At 47.6% G+C, this 25,249-nt stretch overlaps 1 protein-coding gene across 3 annotated transcripts in view; it reads right to left on the bottom strand.

Moving 5' to 3' along the window:
* Positions 1 to 25,249, bottom strand: part of RGS3 (regulator of G protein signaling 3) — an 834,919-nt gene that overhangs the window by 785,857 nt on the left and 23,813 nt on the right. The gene's annotated exons all lie outside the window — the stretch shown is intronic.

The raw sequence follows: 25,249 nt of genomic DNA, 5'->3' as shown, positions 1-25,249 counted from the left end.
TAAATATACAAGAGTTTGACTTCATAAACTGGAAGACCGTCCAGTTTGTGAAGATTCTGGTTATTCAATAACTTATAGTAAATATCTGAATACAGTTTCACAAACTAACTTTTATACTAAATATATTAAAGGGGAGCTTGTGTGCGGTTTGAGTAAAGAAGAGTACGAGTTTGTTAGGGAATATAATGAGGAGAGCAAATGTTTTGAAAAACTGGAAGTAACCAATACTTTGAGGAATGTATTATGTGTGTGTGGTAAGACTGCTTAATTCAACATACTTAGTAATTTGGTGTGTTCCTGAGTTTACCAAGTGAATGAGATGAGTGCTGATCTTGGCTTGAAGAGAGTGAAATGTGTTTTGGGCAAGTTGTGCTGAATAAATTATGGGCTAAGATATCATCTATTGGTACGGCTATGATTGATGTGAAAATTAGAAGATTATCTATGCTTGTTTATCGGCTTGCTTCCAATGCAGCTGGTGTACTAACAAAAAATGAAATAATTGCTATGCGTGCAATGAATATGCGAAACCGCTTAGAACTAGATAACTTCTTCTCAAAGGAAAGCGGTGTTAACACGGTTTTGTAGGTGAGCGAGTGCTGCACTTTCATTCCAGATTGCAGTAAGCTTATAGGGACACCAGTGGCTAATTTAACTAATATTTATTGTGAAGTCAAAGCTTTTGAAGAGTATGGATTTTTGGAAGCACTAGGTTCCTGGGTGGAGTGATTAGAAAGGGTTTTAGTAAGGTTGGTGAATGTAGGAGTAGTTTGAGAGGGGTATGTTAAGGGCTATACCAATATCTGTGACTATTGTGTTATTTGAGCAATTGTTCCATCCCTCTTCTCAAAAAATTCTAAAATGTGGCTGCAAGGAGAAAAGGGCTTTATCCGAAGGAAGAAGTTGGAACTAGAAATGGAAGATGCCAGAGATAGTGTATATATTCAACTCAAGACATTGGAAGAACCGAAAGACAAGCAGAACAAAGTAATGCAGACTGTATTAAAACCAGTTGAGGGCTTTAAAGATTATAAATAATCACAGGGAGGTTAGTTGTGGTAGCTTGTATGTGATTAAACTGTATGTTATTAACAAAGTGCAGAAAAATAATCTGCTCTCAAATTCACATGTATATACTGACATGATGCTGCCTTTGATACAATTTTGATATGACTGGCTAAAAAATGAATTTATTTGGCTTATGCTAACTAGGCCGTAGCTAGACTCTACGTCTTGTTAAAAATGGATGTCACATTTACTGTTTATTAAGCAAGCAAGTCATGTTTGTGTCTTTCCGACTGACACTGTTCTCAAAGAAGACTCTTTAGCATGGACTCAGTTTTTAGGTCTCGCTAGCGTAAGGCTGCGCGCATGCGCAGTCTCGCTGGCGAGATTTAGTGTTGACAGGGTATTTTCAGTAAGGGGCATGAAGCCCCGCCCCTCTTTCCCATTGGCCGGCGTCACCGTTTATGGCAAACGGCGGCCAGCCATTGGGAAAGAGGTGCCGGTGACGTTTTCGCTTGGCTTTTCGAGCCGTCCCATTTGGACGGCCTCGCCTGCTTTGCGTTGGTCGCAAAAGGTTTCTTATTGCCCCATAAAGACAAGAAACCTTTTGGCAGGCGAGGCCGTCCAAGTGCGACGGCAGAAAAAGCGAAACGAAAACGTCATGGGAGCGCTTGTTACAATTTCCCCCTCACTTGCCTGCTCTAAAATGTTGCCACATATACATTTCATGTGTGCCGACTTTGGTGCTGGAAACCAGGTTTCGAGTCTCGGGGTCGCCTCCACATCCTGTGATTCTGGGCAAATCACTTCATCTCCCCGTGCCTGAATGTGTAATGTAAGTATGGGGCTCATGTACAGCGCTCCAATGCCTTCAGTCCCGTTCGCGCTATATAAATATATAACAAAACATAAAAATATTGGCAGGGAGGGGTCAACTGCTCTGCGCACTGACCCTGGGAGGGACACCTACCTTCCCTTGCTCTGCGCTTTTCCTGTGTGAGGTGGATGTCCCCGGTGGACACCGTTGGACTACAGACATCGTGGTTCCCATCCGTCCGTCCCTCCCCCTCTCGCCTCTTCCCCATCGTGCCGTGCGCTGTGCCCTCAGTTGCACGGGCACACGGCTTAGTGGGGGGGGGGGGCCGGATTAGCCCCCTGTGTCCCTGAGCACGTCTTCTTGACAAGCGAGTCGGGGGGGGGGGGGGGGGGTCGTGTGCTCCTCCTGCCTTGCTTGCTCAGTGGGCAATGTGTCCCGTCACTGGCCCAGGTATCCCCGGGCTCGGGGATTGCGGGGGCCGGCGAGGTCCTCGGGTGCTGCCCAAGGGGCCAGTTCCGTTGGCGCTGCTGTCTCCGCTTGGCTCGAGCACACGGGCCTGGGGCAAATGGGGCTCTTGCAGGGAGCACTGCACTTCATCGCCCCCGCGACTTTCTGGTCTGGTGCCATGCTGCGTGTCGTGCGGTGCCTGGGAGGGGCGCTGGGCTGGGGTTGACCCTCAAGGACCTGTAATACTATGGCACAGTTCACTGCCACTCAGGAAGGGACTTAACAGGTGTTCACCAGGTGTTCGGCTCCTGCTGTGTGCCTGAAGTGTGTGCTGAACCAGGCGCATTGAGTGGATTGTATTTTTGTGACGAGGAGCAAACCTGCTGACAGTATTGATCTTGGGGGCACGCTGAGGAATACAGGGGTACTGTGTGGTCTTGCGTCAATGGGTTGACTATTAACATTTGGACGTAGTTGGCAGATCGGAGGACGTTAGTCCAATAACAGGCGTCCTTGTGGAGCAGGTTTGAGTCCGTCTCTGTGTTTTTTGCCTCGAGGTGAATGAGCAGGGAGACTGCTGACTTTGGTGCTGGAAACCAGGGTTCGAGCCTCGAGGTCGCGTCCACATCCTGTGATTCTGGGCAAATCACTTAATCTCCCCCTGCCTGAATATGTAATGTAAATACGGTGCTCATGTACAGCGCTCCAATACCTTTGGGTCGAGTTTGCGCTATATAAAAGATGCGAAAAAAATAATATTGATTTCCCATGCACTGCAGCCCTCGGATGTGAGTGAGGCGGCGGGGCCTCTCTGTCTAGACGCGCTTCTAAGTCACCCGAGTCGCGCTCTGTAAACAACGGAATCACAAGCAAAAGTGGAAACAGCATCAGGGCTAAGAAGGGGCACTGAGTGATGGTGGGAGGGGGAAGGGAACAGACAGAAGGGGGCGGGAAATGGCGGGAAAGTGCGATAAAGGGGCACGAAGACTCATGCCGAGAAATAGAGTGGCGAAGGAATGTGAGTGAGGAATGGGAAGAGAGGCACTGCCTCTCACGTTCACCATTCTTGCCTTTATCCTACCCACGCCTTGTCCCGCCTTCCCCATTTCCTCTATTCCTCCCCTCCCACGGCCCCTCTTCTTGGAGCTACCATTCCTAGCTCTCCCTCCTTCCCTTCCTCGCGCGCTTCCTCCTCCCATTTTTCAGTCCGCCCAATCCTAATTTCCTTCTATTCCCCCTCCCTTGCCTCTTCGCTAAACCCCTTGCTTTGCTCCCCTGTAGAACGGAATCGTTTGGCAGGCACTTGTTTGTGCCCGTAGGAAGTCTGGTTTGCTGTGGGGTAGGGTGCAGAGAGGCTGTACCCACACAACCTGCTCCACAGCAGACATTTCTGCTGGCATGGCAGCCTTCATCGCTGCCAAGGAGATTGAGTGCCATTGGGTTGGCGAAGGGGAGGCAACGGGCGCAGGACTGGCCATGTTTGGTATTGTTTAGGACTGCAGCCATGCATAATGTGAGGCTCTGGGGTTCTCTCACAAGAGCCCCGCAGCCCTGTGGTGTCTAGAGAAGTTCCTTGCCAGCCAGAGATCTCGGGAGTGGAGTGTTATGTTGCAGTCACTTTCGCTGATTTATTACAGATATGACTCCAGGTTTACTATTTATTTTGTAAGCATTTCCATTTGTAATAAACCATAATTATTTTGCTTTTTCTAAACAATATGAAGCTTTAAGTAGTACATTTCTAAATTTGTTTCAGCAATAGAAGGTACACTTGCATTTAGGTGCTTCAAGGGTTTTAGTGCAAGAAAAAAATCAAATGAGAAAAGGATGAAAATTGAGTAAATGGCAAACAAGAAATGGGATAAGAAAGAGTAGAACAAAAAAGAAAATATGAAAGAAACAAAGAAGGAGAAACATTGAGGAAATGGGAGTAGTTGAGAAAAAGAACGAGGAATGTACAGTAAGTGAATACAACAAGAAAACAAGACAGAGAAAGAATAACATAGGAGAAACGGTGAAGACATGGAAAAAAGATAAGGCTGAAAGCAAGTAGCAAAAGAATGAAGACGGGGAAAAAAACGAAGGAAAAAAGCAGAGAATGAAAGAGGGCGAAAAAGAAAGGAACTAGAGCTGGAGAAAAATCAGGATAGAGGAGAGGAAGGAAAAATAAATGGAGAAATTAGTAATACTGGAAGAATTCTGAGATTTACACGACCTCCCCCGGGCACTTACAGCCTTTCCAGATGGTGAGTCTATATATCATCATTACCAACACCCACCCCGGGCCTGAGGATGATGTTGGAAAGTGCAGCACTTACCATCAGCATCCCCAGGCTCACAATGGAAGTGCATCCGTCAAGGTCTCCGGTATATCTGTTCTTGACACAAAATTAGCTCAGGAGGCTGAGCATATGTTGCAGACGTGTGTAACTCCTCAGTTTCAACATTATAATGTCAAGTCAGTCTTCCACTCCTCTTAACATTTACAGTGAGCTCCTTGAGCTTGATAATTAAAACATCCCTCTCAGCATGTGTGCGCCTCTACTCAGTGTGACAGTGTGGTGTGTCAGCTAGTCTGCCAGACCCAAAGCGTAGTGTGCCTGTGACTCAGTGAGCCTGCGTGTGTGATCACGTGCTTCGGTACACCCGTGTGCCTCTATGTATTAGTGTGTCTGTTTCACGGGGTGTGGGTTTCTCAGCGTGTGCATGCATGTGTGCCCGTTTGTAGTGCGGTTTCTATGTATGTCTGTATGCAGGGGTCATTGTCATTCACAACGCCATTACTTCATGAAGGGAAAAAAAAAAAAAGCAATAACATTTTCAATGCCAATAGCTCAAAACAATGTAATTGCGAGACCTATTGCATTGTAAATGCTTGTTTTGCTTTGCTTCAAGGTCCTTCCGCTTGCACACGGTATTGCATTCATTTATAATAGTTCACTGTTTTTGTAACTAGTTTGTTCTGACATCTCCAGGTGACATTAGGTCAGATGGGGGTCGTTTTAATATTCATATAGGAATGTAGAGCTTAGGTTGTAAGGCTGTGTGGACTTTATTAGTTCAATGTTCTCATTTGCTGAAATGGTACTTCTTTTGCTTAAACCATGGTCAGTCTGCACTTTCTATTAAGAAATTTCCTATATAAAACCATCGAATTTGAGGGTGGGCCAGATCTCCTATGAAGATCTTTAGATGCTGTCCATTTCTTACTGATTTTGCTGCTCATTTTTCCGCCGATTTTGTAATTTTTCTGTACTGATTACCTTTATGGCTATGATAATAAGCATCTGCCGTCTAATTATCCTGTATTATACCTTTTGAATTTTTGTAATATATCTTTTGAATTTTCTGATTCAGTCCTAAAATTAATTTATCGAGTTGTCTTTTCTTAATTGACTTTATTTTTGATGTACTGATAAGCACCTCATCTTGGGACACATTGCCTCATGAAATTAAAGTTTAACACCGTCCCCAATCCACCCACTATTGGCCTTGCTATCAGGTGTGTTAGACTGGCATCTTTGGCATGGTTTATCTCCTAACATTTTGCCTTCAACGCTATTGTTTGCTACTTCATTTTTGCTAGCTCTAGGATTATGCACACTTTACCAGCGCTAACGTGCTTGTACTCTTCTTAAAACATGGTAGAATTGCCTTTTGCCCAATTGGCCTATTTAATTTACTTTTAGGTCCCAAGTAAAGTGGCACTACCTGTGCCCGGTGCCTCTAACCTAAATGCTACTAGTGGGCCTGCAGTACTGTTTGTGCCATCCATTTAAGTAGCATTTTAAACATGTCTCAGGCCTGCCACTGCAGCCTGTGTGTATAGTTTTAAATTGCCATTTCGACCTGGCAAAATTAACCCTTTGATACATCTTATAGAATGGAGCGAAGTTTCCCTCCAGATACCAGGTGCACAGCTTCAATAGTGATTCTCACCGATTTTGTTCAATCGTTCTTGCGCTTTTATCACTGAATTATACCATGTACTCCAAAGTCTTTTTGAAACTTCATTATTTTCTTTAACCTTTTGCTAGGCCCAACCCTTCCTTTTAAATACAATTTTTTTAAATTCCATTTTTAAAGTGCATGGTTACACCCACCGGTGTGTCTTCGCGCTGAAGGTCTAACCCCAAGCAGACAGGAGGGGCAGAGGATAGCCAGGTGACCGGGTATGACCAAGAAAGATCAGAAATATCAAAGCTTATGCGGTGCCTACTAGTGTACTGAATAGCCAGGTTTTGAGTCCTCTGCAGAAGGTCCTTTCTATAGGTTGTGCTCTCAGGTTCGGCGGTAAGGAGTTCCAAGTTTTGGCCACCAGATAGCTGAAGGACCGGTCTCCCAACCTGGCCCTCTGCAATCGTGGCACACTTACGAGGCTGGCCCTTACGAAACCTAAGTTCCGCGAGGGTGTGTAAGATATAGTAAGATCGTATATATCTAGGGCCTTTGTCCATCAGAATTCTGTGACAGTAACAAATGGCCTTGTAAATAATCCTCTTCTCCACTGGAAGCCAGTGTAAAGTAGTCAAGGCTTTTGAGGTGTATGTTCTTCTGGGAAGATTTAGGACCAAGCAGGCAGCCGCATTTTGAATGCGTTTGAGTTTTATCAAGCTCCCTCTGGTGGCCCCAAGGTAAAGGATGTTGCAATAATCTATTTGAGATGCTACTAGGGCATGTACAACAGTTTTCCTGGGTGTTATTGGAAGCAGTTCCAGGAGTTTCCTCGGGACTTTAAGAGTCCCAAAGCACTTTTTCGGCTACGCTCCTTATTTGGCTCTCAAACAAGAGTTTGGGGTCAAACCATACGCCCAAGTTATTGTTTTAGCTTTTGGTGTGGGGGTTTGGCCCAGGACCTCAGGCGACCAGGCTGATGACCAAATAGAAGGTGCTTTGCCTACTATCATTACCTCAGTTTTGTTGCTGTTTAGTTTAAGGTAGTTATTAGTCATCTAGAAGGCTAGTTCTTCTAGGCATAGGGAAAATTGGGCTGCAACAGCATCCATATCTTCAGATAAGGTGACTATGAGCTGCGTATCGTCCACATATGACACAATTTTGACATTGTGTTTTTCCACAATTCCCGCCAAGGGGCAGATATAGAAGTTGCATAAAGTTGGGCTCAGTAAGGAGCCCTGTGGTACCCCTTGTGTTAGAGAGATGCTATCTGACATATGCGGGTTTTGGGCAAGTTGAAAGCTCCGGGCTTGGAGAAAAGAAGTCATACATACATACAAGTCATCTCTTCGGTATGCCCTGGACAACACAGAGGACAGGGTGCAATGTATTTGAGAAGTAGGACATGTGCTTTTCAGTTTTACATGTCCTGGTAATGAAAAACTCCTACAATGTGTTTTTCACTACCGCAAGGCCTACCTCTCCCATAGGATAACATTGGAGTTACCATATTACATTGAATATACTATAACTTCCAAATGGGAACAGGTAACACTTCCATGGTTGGTGTCTTTGGAATTGTATTGAAATATTTTGATTTATGTTGAAGTCAGATTTTGAATTACAATTTTGAAAATGCCTCTTTTAGAAATTTGGCATTTTCCTGCCTTAGCTATTTTGTGCCAGGTGCAGGTCACTGGATCACATGACTGGATATAGTTGACAGTTGGGCTTTCTGTATTCCTCCAAGACAGCCACACACAATAGGGAGCTTAGGTGTGCCTGAATGGGCCATCACTGGCAGGATGGGAGGGAGGAGCTGGGCACAGTTCCTCTTGCACTTGGAATAGGCTTCCACACAAAGAGTTGCCTACCCCCTGTAGTTATTCTGGAGCTAGGGCAAAGAATACAGGGCATCTGTGCTCTTCAAAAGCATGGCTCTAGAAGCTTCTTCCACTTCAAAGGCAGAAGTGGGTATAAATATTGGACCTTAGACGCCACGTCCTCAGTACACCGCTGGGCCTGTGGATACTCTGGTAGGAAGAATGACAGCTCTGCTGCTGAAAGAACTGCTGCTGTGAAGGAACTGCTACTCTGCTGTGCTGACCTACTGCCATCTTGCCTGGGTGAGAAGGACTGGACCTGCATCTGTTGAATCCAAACCCCCAGAGTGACTCCAAAGGCTATTAGGCTAGCCTGCTGACTTGAGCTTCAGGGACAAAAGGCTCGGTCAACCTCGACACCAGTACCTGGACTCTGCCATCTGTGAGTGTACCCTGCCAAGTGGTGCCACCCCAGTGCTGGGCTCTTGGAAGTGGGCCTAAGGTGTTCTGCCAACCTCTATGGATCCAGAAGAGCCAACGCATCTACTCTGCTGTGGGACACAACCCCCAGGGGGAACAGATATCTCACAATCGCAGAGTGGGTCTTTCCTGTCGCAAAGATCTGCATCGCATGCCTTATTGGAAATCGCCCTAAGTGGGATGGGTATTCCCAGACGTGGGACCCGTGCTCACTACGCCACTGGAGTCAAGCTATCCTGGCTGATGACGGCTGATAGCCAGAAACCGGTCCTAGGATGCTTGATTCAGGTCCAGGGAAGACATGGCTTGGCAGTTCGTGCTGGACTGTTCCCATGAGGCACAGGGTCAAGACTGATTTGCATATGGCCATGTCTGAACTGGGGTGGCGTAGTGGGCAAAAGAACGATGGATTTAACCCAGATCTCTTGACTGGGGGAGAATGTCTGCATTGTCAGCATTCCGTCCATCATTTGTTTGTTGTAACGCTTTTCGCCCTAAGTGGGATGGGTATTCCCAGACGTGGGACCCGTGCTCACTACGCCACTGGAGTCAAGCTATCCTGGCTGATGACGGCTGATAGCCAGAAACCGGTCCTAGGATGCTTGATTCCGGTCCAGGGAAGACATGGCTTGGCAGTTCGGGCTGGACTGTTCCCATGAGGCACAGGGTCAAGACTGATTTGCATATGGCCATGTCTGAACTGGGGTGGCGTAGTGGGCAAAAGAACGATGGATTTAACCCAGATCTCTTGACTGGGGGAGAATGTCTGCATTGTCAGCATTCCGTCTATCATTTGTTTGTTGTAACGCTTTTCGCCCTAAGAGGGATGGGTATTCCCAGAGGTGGGACCCGTGCTCACTACGCACTGGAGTCAAGCTATCCTGGCTGATGACGGCTGATAGCCAGAAACCGGTCCTAGGATGCTTGATTCCGGTCCAGGGAAGACATGGCTTGGCAGTTCGGGCTGGACTGTTCCCATGATGCACAGGGTCAAGACTGATTTGCATATGGCCATGTCTAAACTGGGGTGGCGTAGTGGGCAAAAGAACGATGGATTTAACCCAGATCTCTTGACTGGGGGAGAATGTCTGCATTGTCAGCATTCCGTCCATCATTTGTTTGTTGTAACGCTTATTGGAAATGCGCTGCGCGACTTATCCTCTTCGCAGGCCCTCGCATTCCTCGACGATGGGATCCTCGAGTACGATGCAGGCCCTTGCATCGCAGCTCCACAGAACCAATGCATTGTTTCAACTGGGCAACGCATCTTCAACATGGACCCTGGCAACACTCCGCAAACCAGGATTTAAGTTACTTTGTTCAGCAGTCCTAACTGGGTCTCTTTATCTGGCCCTCGCTCCATCACGGCCAGTCTGCACTTGTGACTTTGTCCCGGTCCAGTGCACCCAGATATCCACAGTTGGTGCTTTGTGGCGCTATTTTTACTGAAATCTTGACAACTGCATATCTCTGGTTCTACCGACTGGATTTTTTTTTGTCTTGTTTAGTTTCTTTAAAAAATGCTCCATCTAATCTGGTGTGGGGACCTTTTTATGTGGCATTTTCACTTTACTACTGTTTGAAGTGTTGCACAAAATACTTTTCACACTGCCTCTAAAGTAAGCCTGACTGCTCTGTGCCAAGCTACCAGAGGGTTGAACAGAGGTTAATTTAGGGTTGTCGAGTGCCTCACCCTGAAAAGGACTGTGGCTGCTGCTTGACCAGGGCTCACACCCCAGTCAACTGCCAACCCAATTTCTTACGATGTCTATTGAGGTGTACGAATTAAGGGGTAACGCGTTCCCACAAGATTTTGGTAGCAGAGGATGGTTTTGAGACAACGGGTACCTTTAGAGATCTATTTTTCCCCTGTCCCTAGACTGGGTTTCTGTCTACATTCCAGAGTCCACGCTGTTAGATTATTTGCTAAAATTGCACCGTTCACTGCTGTTCCGGAGCAAAGTATTGCGAGTATTAGTAGGTGGAATGATTCCTGAGATTGAGAGAGTTCTTTGTGAGCTACTGATGCATTGAAGCATGTGTAGTTGAGACAGCAGCCTGTGTTGAGTGATGGACTGTTAGGCTTCCCGTGAGATTTTTGGTCATGCACTATTGATTGCTGGTTTGATTACCGTGATTTTTATGCATTTGTGTAGAAAACAAGATGTTGGTTTATTATTTATTAAGTAATCCGATTTGGCGTAATCAAAGATCTCGAGATATTGTTGTTGTACTGGTCTATAGGGTAGTGTGTTTTGTGACAAGCAGTATTCACACAGATATGGGTTTTTCTGAATAAACGTTTTCATTTGTGTTTTGTGCATTTAATTTGGGTTGCTTTCATTTGCTCTACGGTGCACAGGAATACGCAAACTAGCCAGAGGTGGACTGCCTTATTCAGTCCATTTTTTAAATGACTATTTTTGAGAAGGCGATTTGCACCTTATCTTGGGATACATTACCTCATGAAATTGAGGTTTAGCGCTGTTCTGATCCACCCAATTGTGAGCGTGCTATTGGAGTGTAATATTTCAGGGGTCCCCGCACCCACATCAGCTGTGAATTGAATCTTAAATAGATACAGATGCGGCTTTGGTGGCTCAAGAATGGCAAGGAACTTAGTGTATGCCACAGGATGTCCCAAATTGAAATAATGAGTTAGGTTACAGCCTTTCCTTTCTTGGCTGCAGCAAAATACACAACGACCGGATCATTCACTCTGTACTTTTGAGTGCAGTTGATGTAATATGAACCACATGCCTGGGATGGAGTCTATGCAGTTGCTTGTACTACTACCCTGGATAAGGGGGAGGAAAGAAAGTTGGAAGAGGGATAGATTGGGCCATATGGAGACAAACGCTTTAGGGAAAAGGCTGGGCAGTTACGCAGGACCAATTTGTGTAGGTAGAAAACTGTGCGAAGTGGCTGAACTAAGATGAAAAAGAAACACACAAAAGTGATGCGAGGCTGCTTGCAATAAGCGTAACCACTGGCAATAGCTCAGGGTAGCACTCCAACCAATCGTTCTTTTGCTCGCCATGCACAGTGCTCACTGTGTCACTGGAACCAAGCTGTGCCCAGCTGATTAGCCCATAACTAGGGCAAAACCGGTCCTGTATTGCTTGTGTTCCGGTAGGACCCTGACAGATTGGCTGGACTGTTCCCGTGACGAGCAGGGCCAAGATTGATTTGCATATGACTGGGTCCAAACTGGGGTGGCATAGTGAGCAAAAGAACGATGGATTAAACCAAGATCTCTTGACTCCAGATGAGTGGTTGAAAAGTTTCAGCACTCTGTCCATCATTTTGTTGTGTTTGCTTTCAGAAAAATAAGATAATACCAGTCTTTTTTTTTAAACCAACCATTCACAGTGTTTGTTAGATATTTTGTCATTGTTTTGGCTGGGGATGGAAAAGGGACTGCATACTTAGCTAAAGGGTCAACCAGCTTTGTTCCTGAATAATACATGGACCTATCTGCTCCAGATTCAATGTGTTATGGTACCGTCCTTCGAGGATAAATTGACTGCATATGGCATTAACCATCTATATCTTGGAATACAGGCAACTGACGTCACAAGTTCAAGATGCATCAACACATAGCATGCACTGAATGATTTTTTTCATATAGTAAAATGGTACCGTGTGGAGTACAGTTTTGTTCAACTTTCCATCACACTTTATACTCCCCATAGAAACAAACATTGGCAACGCCAATAGGTCTCGCCTGTGTGTGAGCTATTGGATTTGGCATTCGGTAGGGGGTGGGTAGTGCAAAGTAACGGGGCGAGGTGGGTGGATAATGGGAGGGTTAATACATGCATTGGCAAATTATATAGGTTTTGTCTATGCAAGAGCTATTGCCTTTACCAATGTTTTAGCCATGTACACCAGCGTGGCAGCTGTTCAGCATGGCTAAAAGTTAATGCTCTAGAGTATCTGGGAGTGGGTGTAGAGTGCCAGGGCGTGGAGTGGAATAGAGTATCATAAAGTGGAGTGGTGTAGAGTGGAGTAGCATTAAGTGATGTAGAGTGCAGTGGCATAGAGTGGTATAGAGTGTCGTAGATTGGCGTGGCATAGCATAGAGTGGAGTAAAGTGTCATAGTGGCATGGAGGGACGAAGAGTGGAGGGAAACAGAGTGGAGGCGCATATAGTAGAGTAAAGTGGCATGCAGTAGCGTTGAGTGGAGGGGTGTAGAGTGGCGTGGAGTGTCATAGACTGGAGTATTGTAGAGCGGACTGTCAGAGTGGACTGCAGTTGTATTGAGTAGAGTGTCATAGGGTCTAGTAGAGTGGAGTGTCATGGAGTGGCGTAGAGTGCAGCAGAATGGCCTAAAGTGAAGTGGCACAGAGTGGAGTGGCATAGAATGGACTATGCATGGTGTGGTACCACACTGCTATAATAAGCAACACATTAATTGAAATGACCATTAAATTTGCACGTACAGTTTTACTGATCAAACTATGCAGTGCACAGAAAATGTGAGGTAAAAGCATCACCTAGAGTAATGATTTATTTTGATCTTATTAAAATATTTCCACCAAACTTCAGAATTGCAAAAAAGTGCTTCTTTTATGCTTTCCTAATTCTGATATACTTTTAAGTATCTGCAGTTTTACATATTTACAGACATTTCAATTTTATTGTGTGCTAGAAAAAAACCTTTCCTTTCCTTTCCATCCCCAGCATACAGCAAGACTGTCACTTTGATGTCAGAGAAAGAAAAGTAAAACACCAGACTCCCTCAGAAGAGACAGCCTGAAATTTGACAACAATTTTTTTTCTTATGTAGTCACATTTGCTGCACATTCAAAGGCCTGTTTATAGAATGCGGGCACTCATTAAAGAATAAAAGGAGCGAGACAGAGATGGTAAACAGCTAAGCTCCACGGGAGGGACAAAGATAAGCTGGACAGCCTAAAACAAATTAAGCAAGCAAATTGCAAGCCAGCAAATGTGAGTTACAAACCTCACAGCTAATGGTAAGCAATGGGCGGAATGCATTCCTACGGAAGCTTTCAGAATGTCCTCAAAAAGTATTTTCGCAATCAGACAGCTGTGCTGTCTGGTAGGCTTCAACCTAAGATAGCATTATGAAGTGGCCAGCGCTGGCCGCTTCACAGCGCTATTTTTCCTTTTTTTGGAATTGGGGAGAATAAGTGAAGTTGGGGCGGATAGGGGGAGGTCGAGGAAACGGACGGGCAGGGAAGAAGAAACAATGTGGGGGGGGGGGGGGGAGAAGAAACAGGGACGGGAGGGAGGTAAAAAAAAAAAAAGTGCTATGACGCAACCAACGTTGATCTTGTCACAGCATTTGTTTCAGAAGAAATAGTACCTGAATCACAGTGCAAGCAGCGGAGGGCCAGCGTAGGGACGCTAATAAAATATAATAAGTCTGTACTTGGTCTGTGCAATACGGAAAAAAAAGGAAGTAACACATGGCAAGCGCTGCCCAATTAGAAGGTAGCAAAGAAGAGCGACAATAATGCCAACAAATTGTAAGCTATGGGTGGGATCCAAGCCCATTACTGAATACAAGAGTCCACTGGCACATCCTTATGCAGGAGAGACCTAAAAAAGGATTAAGCATACTACAGCTGTCAAACGAACAAGGTAAAGCATCAACAAGTGAGGGTGTGGACTAGTGGCTACAACCACTAACTTTTGGAACTAAGTTCCTGACTTGATTAACGCCATGCGATTCTGGAGATATTGCTGAATCTCCCTATGCCTACAGAAATTGTGGTACCCAGGTGTGTGAAAGATAATGAAATTTCCACCGATTGTCTCCCAACACCCCACATAATGTAAAGTACTTTGGTGCTCCGTAGCTAAGTTGACACAATTTAAATACCAACACACACGACATGTAAACACTTCCCACATAGGATCAAAACAGACAACACACGGGGCGTGACTAGCCAACACCCACAATGCCGCACTCTCCTAGAGCTCCATTTTCAGCCTAATTAACGTTCCCCGTACATCCACTACATTGATCCGTCGAGCCCACAAAGTATATGGACTAGACACCTCTTGTGCCCTGCAGTGCTCAGACACGTCAGGGGGGAAAATCTGACACCTTGGACTGGAGTTATCGACCCACTACAACTTGCCGATGGGAGGTGGGGTCTCCTTTGGTGCGCTGCCTGGCGTGCTTTGACGACGTTCCTGAGCTGCGGAGATGGGCTGTATGCCCGTGAAAGGACTTTGATCTCTTCGGCCCTGACACACACTCTCCGCTTGCCGGCTGAACTCTGGCTGCCTCCCACCTCTTGCTTCTATCGGGCTCTACGCGGGGGTGTTCACTGCGTGGTGTTGAATGAGCTCGGGTGCCCGGGGCCCCTCTGAGGAATTCTGCTGTTGTCCTTCTTGTGGATCCTGGCGGTGAGTGGGGGGGTGTGAGTCCTCTCTATCTCCCTCCTGTCCCCCCCCCCTCCCCAAGCCCGGGGCCAACTTCCTGCTTGGGTGTGCGCCTGGTGGCCTCCGTTGTGGCTGTGGAACGGACCGATGCCATATTGAGACACCTCGCTCCTTCCACATACCACCTGGGAGCAGGGACACTACATTCCCGCGTTGCAGCGGTGAGTGGCGCGCAAACGGCCCTTTGCTAGTGGATCTCCCCACAGGCTCCTCTGCAACGCCTCATCGTCATCTCCAGCCGGGCGTGACCTGCATTCCTACGCCACCTGGCATCGAACATTTATCCCAGCGCACTGCGTGATTGGGGGGTAGGGGCGGGGATATTGTGGCTGGCGACTGTATCGAGGACCTAACCTATTTTGAGAACCCTGGCTGCAGCGCACCTTACAAAGAACTTTGGAGTGGGGTGTGTGACAACTGCACATCCTCTAGGCCTGGGTGGGATTGGACCAGATTGTCTCCAACTAGCTGCCCCACCCGTGAGTGGCACGCAGTCGTCTCTCCATATAACACTATGGCTGCGGCTAAGGGCTCCCGGCAGACCCATCAGCTAAAACGGACTAAATTCGCCCACACTAGGTCAGATGTCATGGAAGACAAACGCGACGATCCAGAAACCAAGCCACACGGTGAGGAGGGGGCCCCGACCTTGGTGGACGTTATGGAACGAATCCAGGGAGTCCGCACAGCATTGGAGCAGAAGATTGACGCTGTCACATCCAAAGTCAGCCTCATTCGTGCTGATCTCCGCAACATGGGGGACAGAGTTAAGGCGACCGAGGACTCTGTTACCGTGCTGCAGGCCTCTACAAAGGTGCTTTAAACATCGGTCAAACGACTACTGGCTCAGATGTCGGATCTTGAGGCGAAACTAGAGGATTATAAAGGGCGCGCAGGCAGAAATAACATGCGGATTCTAGGGGCACCGGAGAAGGCGGAGGGCCAAACCACTGATCTCTTTGTGGAAGATCGAATTCAGAATCACCTGCAGCCTCGCTCTCTCTCTCAATTCTTCTCGGTGGAGCGAGCTCATCGGGTGCCTGGAGGCCCCCCGCAACCGGGCGACCCTCCGTGTCCCAATTTGGCAAGAATCTTCAATTTCCGAGATAGGGACATCATCCTACAAACGGAAAGAACGGCCCCACCGCTAATATTACTTTCTTCCCGGACTTCACCTATAAAGTGCAGCAAAAGCGGCAATCCTTTCTGGAGGTAAAGCGTGCCCTCAGAAGTCAGAACCTAAAGTACGCAACGCTCTTTCCTGCCAAACTACGTGTGCAAGCAGAGGGGAAAACCTGTTTTTTTCAGACCCCGGAAGAGTCCTGGGACTGGTTGGAGGGCTGGCACACCACTGGCAGCGGGAGGCGCTCCCCTCCCAACCGGCAGCCTCGCTACGACGCCAGTCCTGAGAACGGTGATCGGGAGGACATCAAATGAGGTCTGGGGGGTCTGTGCATTATGACTGTGTCCTAAATCTGTTTCCGGAGTAATCCTGGATCACTCACCATGCTGGGTTGACTATTACTGCTGCTTGGTGTCTCGTGAGCGAGGGTGACTATATCGCGCAATTTATTGCCTGTGATCGGTATTCTTCTCTTTATTTTGTTGTATTGTGTATGATCTTTCGGGTTTTCACATATCGCTTCCTTGCTCTGGGAGCACGACTGAACTACGCTCCATTTTTGGTCTAATGTGCTTATTGCCTTCAGGGCTTGCAATTCTTACCGCAGGGCTCCTGTAACACCTTTTAGGGGGAAATGTACTTCTGCTTATGGGTTGTTTGGCGTGGCTTGGTAGCGTTCTCCCTTACTCAGTTTGTTAGTATTGGGTTCACAGGCACTCTGCAAAATTGGGGGGTGGGCAGTTTCAAGTCCACGTTGCAGGGAGTCAGGGAGGTGGTGGGTCCCAGGGCGTTCCAGAAGGTTTGTTTTTGTCAGTATATGTACGATCAGTGTAGTCATGTAGATGAGAACTTTCCTATTGCACTCGGGGTCGCTCGCAGTCTGGTTGTCAGTTCCTTATTGCTTAACCATGCACTGTCTCAAGTCTTAATGTGTGTAGGGGTATTGAGATGGACCGCTAGTTCTCTTGTTCTCTATTACCCATCGAGTGGTGGGGCGCCAACCTCAAATGTGAATGAGTGCCGGATATGCTGAGGCTCCTTCGAGGAGCCGCCTTAAATTAATCTCTTGGAATGTAAACGGTTTGGGTGATCGGATCAAGCGGGGTATAGTACTGCAATTTTTGAAGTGCCATTCCCCAGACCTTGTGCTACTTCAAGAAATGCATATTCAGGGAACTTCCTACTGTGCTTTTAACAGGTGGGGCTACAAGTTGGCGGCCCATGCAGGTTTCGCCAGAGGATCTAGGGGAGTTGGTATTCTGGTCCGTAACTCCTTTCCGTTTCAAATACAGATAGTTACGCACAATCACTTGGGGAGGTTTGTGGCGGTCTCGGGGCACTGGGAGGGTCGGTCCCCGAGTGTGACTTCTTTATATGTGCCCGCCCCCCCCGACTGCATTCACCTAGACTACAGGATTTGGGTCCGCATGTATTGAACTTACCTGAGGGGGACATATTGATTGGGGGTGACTTTAATACATTGATGGGGAGCTTGATCGTATGCCTCCAAAACGGGAGAAGCCGGCTGGTAAATCCTTAGCGGAATTTTGGGGGGCAATTGGTCTGATAGATATTTGGAGGACTTGTAACCCCATGGCCGAAATATTATTCCTCTCACTCAGAGTTATATGGCAGCTTATCCCGTATCACTATGAGACAGTGATACGGGGTTGGGGCGATAACAGGCCACAAAAAAGAAAAACATAAGCAGATGGAGGAGCTGGAAAGGGAGATTGCCTGCCCAGAGGGTGGCTTGACCACCTTGGGTGCAGTGGATACCTCGCGCAAATTGGCAATTAAGCAACGCGAATACAGAGATATCGCGGAGGAGGCAGCGAGGGCCTAATACCGCGCTATGCTACATCGGGTTTATGATATAGGCGACAAAGCTAGCAAGTTATTATCGTGGCTTGACAAACGAGATATGGCCAGGAGGTGGGTACATGATAGAGTTGGGATCGTGGAGGCTTTCGCGGACCACTATGAATGAGTCTATACTTCCTCCCATACCTCAACTCAGACGGAGGCGGCGGAACTGTTGGCTACTTTGCCCCTACCCGCTCTGGATCCTCCGGATGTTGAAGACCTGGACGCCAACTTGACGAGCGAGGAGGTGTCGAAGGCAATTTTCTCCTTGCAATCCGGTAAAGCTATTGGCCCAAGTGGCCTTCTGATTGAACTCTACAAATCTAATGCCACCACCATTGCCCTATTTCTCATACGAGTGTACGAAGAGAGTGGGAAGAAGGGTATCTTACCAGAGACACAATGTATGGCAACCATAGTGGTGATACATAAAACCGGTAAACCCCAGGATCAGTGTAGCTCCTATCGACCCATCTCTCTTCTAGACCAAGATGTCAAAGTTTTAGCCAAGCTTCTGGCTCGGCGCCTTTCACCCCACCTTCACAAGCTTATACATCCAGACCAATCCGGCTTTATGCCAGCTCGCAACGCAGCGCTGAATCTCCGCCATTTGTACGGAGTTCTGGGGCGGGCCTCTACTATACAGGAGGATTTGGTGATTATGTCACTTCCTGGTGTGCGGTGCCCGTCCGTGCGAGCGGACCCGTCCCCATCTTCCCGGCAGAGGTTAACGGTCTAGCGCTCATCTCCCTGCTACCTACATATCGCACGCTGGCGCAAGCGCGCCGGCGGCGCGCCAAGGGCGCACCAAAGGCAAGCCCGTCTGCGCCAGGAACGAGACAGTGGCCGGGTCCCCTGCTGTTATCTGCCCCATACATTATGCACGGGCGACGCTGATGGACTTGCGGCTGGGGAAATCGATACACTGCATCCCTGTCTCCGGGGACGATGATATACAAAGGTATTCCTGCCTCGGTTGTCATTATTCTGTTTGTAGGGAGGTCAGTAAAAATGGCGTAGGGACGGATGGTCCCTCCTCTACGACTGGGGCCAGTGAGGAGGATGGGGATGGGCTTTATGCCGGTTCTTGTGACGCAGAGAGGCGATCCATAGTTCCAGAATCATTGAAGAGCCCAGTGAATTATTTGGCTGGCATTCTCCTTAACTCTCGTTCTGTGGCCAAACACAAATATGAACTAGAATTGTTCTTAAACACCTACTCCCCTGATTTGGCCTTTATCACGGAAACGTGGACCAGTGCGGCCTCTTGCCCGGATTGGAACACTGCCCTTCCTGCCCCCTGGTTATGCGTTACATTGTCTTGATAGAAAGGATGGCAGAGGGGGTGGGCTTAGCAATCATTTACCGTGATAACTTGAAGGTCCAGATTAGGGCTGTTGAAAACCTGCATGCAGAAGCGGTGCAATTTAGTATCTATTTAAAAGATACAAACGTTTCTCATGGTCTATTGGTCTACAGACCACCTGGACCTAGGGTAGCGTTTCTGGAGGCTCTTCAATCTCATCTAGAGTCCTGCACTGAGTTTGAGGCCTACACGATCCCTGGTGACTTCAACTTTCATTTGGAGGCCAAGAATAATCCGGACACCACTAGACTTTTGGATAGCCTGGAGGCATATGGATTACAACAACTGTTTTCAGCCCCGACTCATAACGGGGGCCATACTCTAGGTGGCTTGTTTTCTAGCCATCCAGATCTACTATACCTTAGGGCAGAACCCCTCCCGTGGACCGACCATAGTGCTGTTTTATTTAGGGTAGGGGTAAAGATATGGGCAATAGGCGCTCCTCATAAACCCACCAAGATTATGTTTAGGAGATGGAACAAGGTGACATACTTCTCTTTAACTGAGGCGTTGGGCAACTCCCCCCCCCTACCATTGACACTAATAATGAGATGGCGGTCTCCCAGTTCACTGATTGGATTACAGAAGCAGTTAATCAGGTTGCTCCCCTCCAGTCAGCCACTTGCAACAGGCGTCCACCTGGTGCCCCCTGGTATGGCCCAGAACTCAAACTATTGAAGGTTGAGTGTACACGGCGTGAACAGCACTGGAGAGTGGACTATAACTGGGTCTGTAAGTTAGCCTATAATGAAGTCCTGTATAATTATAAGCAGGCTATTCGGAAATCCAAGAAGGACTATTTCACCCGAAAAATTTAGGAGGCAGGGAACTCCACTAAAGAACTTTTTAAATCCGTGTCCTTTCTGGCGCAGCCTCAGCGGACTAACCTGTTTAGCCCTGATCAGTTATTCTGTGATGAGTTGGCTGTTTTTTTCCATAATAAGGTGTCCACTATCTATGATGAACTGCTAAATTCAGTGGGACCAAAAACTCTGCACTGTAAGCAGGAGATACCTACAAGCAGCCTGACAGCTATTGATCCCTTATCCACAGACGAGGTTCTGGCGCTGTTGAGCTCTATAAAGTCGGGTGCTGCTTCAGACCCTTGCCCTCCGTACATTATGCACCTGGTGGCTGATAGGATCACACCTAGTCTCACGGCCCTGATCAACCAGGTACTAGCTGCAGGACCCTATCCAGTCATCTGGAAAACGGCAAGTGTCAAACCCCTTCTTAAAAAAGCCTCTCTGGATCCTTCTGAGTTTAAAAACTATCGTCCCATCTCTGGCCTTTCTCTGATGGCCAAGGTTACCGAGAAGGCTATAAATCGGAGTTTGACAGAGTATCTGGATAAGAATGCCCTGCTGGACAGGTCCCAGCATGGCTTTCGACCTAAACATTCCACAGAATCTGCCCTTATTACGGCAGCAGAGGGTATCCGAGCTGCAGTTGGAGGGGGGAAGAGTTATTCTTGTCCTCCTGGATCTGTCCGCTGCGTTCGATACCGTGAATCATGCGGTGCTGTTGCAGCGCCTGAGGGACGTAGGGGTTGTGGAACGGGCCTTGGCCCTACTCTCTTCTTTCTTGGACAATCGAAGGCAAAGCTTAAATTGGCTGGCTTACACTCGGCCAATTTTGCTCTGCCATGTGGTGTTCCACAAGGGTCTGCTCTTTCCCAGACTCTCTTTAACATCTATGTTAGACCTCTGGCTAGTTTGGTCAGGAAACATGGTTTTATGTTGGTGTCCTATGCGGATGATTCACAATTAGTGATATCAGTTGTGGATAACCCTGATCAAATAGCGGCTAAATTCCATGCTGGTCTTACTGATGTAATGGAATGGATGCGCTTGAGTTTTTAAAAAATTAACACCGAAAAGACTGAAGTGATGGAGTTTGGAAGAGGATCCTCAGTTTGGAACACCCTATGGTGGCCACCGGAGGCCGGGCAATGTCCCCTTCCGGTCACTAAGATGAGGAACCTGAGGGTGATCTTTGATGAAAAGCTGAATATGTCAGCCCAGGTCAATAGCCTTACTTCCTCATGTTTCCTCTTGTTAAAAACTTTGCGGAAAATCTTCCCATACATCCCTTTGGCGCTACAGAAAACGGTGATGGCCGCCCTATTCATGTCCAGACTGGACATGTCCAGACTGGACTATTAAAGTATGCACTCTGTTGAAGCTTCAAACTATAATGAATTTCTCACGAATGTCTGTAATCAATAAACTGTTTATTCTCACAGTCTTCAATTCTTTGTGTTGCTTTTACGAATGTTCATAATTTTCACATTTCTCTGATATCATTAACACACGGTTAATTTTGTTTATAGGGAGTATCCCCTGACGAAGGGAAGACCCCAAAATGCATTGGGATTTAACCCTGTAACCCAAATACTCATATTGAAAATATGGAATTTCATGTATATGAAGAGGTTTAAAAAAAAAACGAAATGTGAAAATTATGAACATTCGTAAAAGCAACACAAAGAATTGAAGACTGTGAGAATAAACAGTTTATTGATTACAGACATTCGTGAGAAATTCATTATAGTTTGAAGCTTCAACAGAGTGCATACTGGGATACACCTTCCACTGGTGAAGGAATCACTATTTAGTCATACGTCACATCCCTCTTGATCTAGGGATAAGATCCCACAGCACCTAAGACACGGTGAAAGGAATACATAGTTGTTTAAAGTAAAACGAAGGAGTGCGACCGTCACACAATTTTATTCAGACTGGACTATTGCAATGCCATGTTTTTGGGTATTGACAAATTCCAGGTCGGTAAGATCCAGTCTCTGCAGAATGCCGCGGTGCGTGTGATTTTGAACCTGCCCAGAGGTTGTCCCACCTCTATGGGCAGAAAATCTCTTCATTGGCTTCCGGTTCAACAGAGAATCGAGTTCAAGGCACTCGGTTTGGTCCATCGGGCCCGCTTTGGTGGGGGTGCTAATGATGGAACAGACAGGTTTAGACATTATATTCCGCCCCGTGCTTTGCGGTCGGCTAATCTTGGTCTTATCTGCACTTCCAGATTCAGACTAGCTAGATGGGGCGGCCGTTCTTTTGCCACCTGTGCAGCCAAGTTATGGAATCAGCTACCAGTGGAGTGCAGGGAGCGCAGGTAGGGGGCCCCGGAAGAGGGGGTCCGGGTGGAGCTCAGGAAGGTGTTTTAATAAAACGTCCAGAAAAGGCGTTAGATGACCAGTAACATGGTAACAGAAAAACAACGTTTACTTTTTGAGTGCTCATCACTTGGATACTTTATTTTAGAATCTGGGTCTCTGGAGGGACCCCTTTCAACAAGAAAAACACGTTGCGCGTCCGTAAGAGAGTTCGGCCACAAAGTAGGATCCCTCCAATCACATAAATCATATTCAGAACACGGGTCTGTAACATGGTCTTGCTCTTTGGCTTCCTTTTCAATACCAGCATCATCCGTCTGTAAACTCTGAACCTCCTTCAGAATGCCAGATGTTGATGGACCGATGAATGATGTTTCAGTTTCTCTGTCTGAGGGTCTTTTGTAATAATCCTCATCCTGAGTTGGTAATTGCTGCATGTTTGTATCAATTTCAGAGTCACCTTGTTCATTTTCATTGGTCTGCTCAGGAGTATCATTCTGGTCATAGATATCATCATTTTTTTGTTCTTCTTTATGGTCGTCAGCGCCTGTTTTACCTGGTGCATCAGCAGTACTCTGGCCAGAGGATTCTCCATCTTTAGGTTTCCCTTGGGTGATAAAGTTCAGGATTGCTCCTTCCTGTGACACTACGAAAGCCTGCTGAGCCACCTTTCTCTTTCGTTTTGAATAACCAGATTTGTGTACTCGAATTCTCTTCATTTTGCTTGCAATGCAGCGGGCGAGGCTAGCAGTGGGTAGGGAAAAAAAGAAGACAATCAGCAGTGGCGGCTGCTGAAAGATTTTGATGTGTCATTTTTATTTTCTTGCGAAAACAACAGTTGATGGACAGAATGCAGAACAATGTCATACATTCACCCCAGTACAGAGATCTGGGCCTAAATCCATCGTTTTTTTGCTCACCACACCACCCCATTTCAGACATGGCCATTTGCCTCATGGGAACAGTCCAGCCCGAACTGCCAAGCCATGTCTTCCCTGGACTACACAATGAAGGACCAGCATACCTTAATGAACGAGTGAATTTCCACCAACCTACCAGGAAAATATGTTCCAGAACCATCTCCCTAGCAGCCACCCAATACAGCCGCTGATAAAACAGTGGAGGCCGCTACTTCTCCCACCTGGCAGTGAAGACCTGAAAACCCTCCCCCTGCACCTCAGAGCCTCACCATCACTCCAGCAGTTCAGGAAGGACCACAAGACCTCGCTGTTCAACCAACAAGCAGCATGATCCAGCAGCATGAATGCCACACCGCCTCGAGACCCTTATGTGTGAAGCAGCTGAGCTTTACAAACCCTGACTGATTGATAGTTATTACCCTTCCCACTACATGTATGACACATTATGAGGACTAGCCACATATGGAAGGTTTATTTGAAGAGTGTTATAAAACTATAGGGTAGATTATGTGACTTGGCATACAAGGTCTGTTTTCTCAGTCCACTGAGAACAGTAGAGCCTGGAGAATAGTTCATGATCTATTTGGGAAGTGACCTTAGCAGGAAGAGAGTAAGCTACCTTGAAATCATGGCACACAGAGACCTGTCTCAGTACGTCACTAACTGATCCTGAAGACAGCCTACAGGTAACCAAAGACTCGTCCACTTTACCACATTGTCAAAAGACAAAATACAATATATTTAATTAAGGTTTCTTGTATAGTGCCATATTCCAGCAACCAGTTCTGCTCGCTTTCAGAGCACCTATTAAACAAGGATTAATGAGGAGGAGCCTAGCGCGCAACCAAGATGGCCGCGTAGGTGCGAGGCTCCCGAGGACCTCCGCAACCTCCTACGTTTATCCTGTCTTCATCCTGAATCGGTTGAGGGGACTGTGTCGGTGAACCTGAGCCGAGGTGGTACCCGTTTTCCGTTTTTGAATCGGACCCCGGGGGCCGGGGTGAGCATCGACTGAAGTTTGCGGCCTTCTTCTCTCCTGACCCCGGACTCGAGTTTGGGGGTGACCCAGTGGCGAAGTGAATAACAACGGCGGGCCGGGCGAGTCGCGTACCCCACACTTTCACTTTTGAGTCCCCTTGCCGTCATCGCGAGTGGGACTACGGCGCTTCTTTGTGTGGTGGTGGCCTCGCTGGGGGACCCTGCCTGCGGGGACCCGCTCCGCCTTCCTGAGGTGACCCCCGGGGCTCACGGCCTTGATTGCTTGCTCTCCACTGCGTGACTGGCGGGGGTGCGAGATACGCGACGATGGCCACGAAGCAGGATGGAGATCGGCTGAAGGCCAAATCGACCCGGCGTGGCACCGCACCTCAAGTCAACATTATGGATCGCTACACCCTCCCGAAGGGGTCTCCCGGCGGATCGCACAAGTCTTCTGAGTGTCCCCCGGATGCCCCGGATTTGCCTACGGATCTGACTTTGCAGGACGTCATGGGCGCCATTGCTGAGATGAAGACCTCAGTAGGCCAACAATTCGACACCTTGGCGCACAAACTCGATGCGGTCCTCATCGATGTCAACCTTGTTAGAGCAGATCTATCTAAGACAAATGACCGGGTTGACTCCTTGGCCCATACCGCGTCGGGCCTCACGACTGAGGTCGCGGCCCTTCAGACGGAGGTGCGCCGGCTCCGGCAGGCAAGTGCGCTCATGGATCGGCGCCTGGAGGACTCCGAGAGCAGGGCCTGGAGGAATAACATTCGCATCATCGGAGTGCCCGAGGGACGGGAGGACTCGGCGGCGGATCTCTTTGTGGAGGACCTGATTTCTACCCATCTCCAGCCTCGAGGACTGAGTAAATCCTTCGCGGTGGAGAGGGCCCATAGAGTTCCTGGCGGCAGACCGAAGGTCGGAGCTCCTCCGCGGCCTCTTATTGCCCGTATCTTCAACTTTC

This window comes from Triturus cristatus, chromosome 1_2 (genome assembly GCF_964204655.1).
Source record: "Triturus cristatus chromosome 1_2, aTriCri1.1, whole genome shotgun sequence".
NCBI classification, from domain to species: domain Eukaryota; kingdom Metazoa; phylum Chordata; class Amphibia; order Caudata; family Salamandridae; genus Triturus; species Triturus cristatus.
Note: the sequence above shows the minus strand (reverse complement) of the source record. Positions and strands in the feature narration are given on the sequence as shown.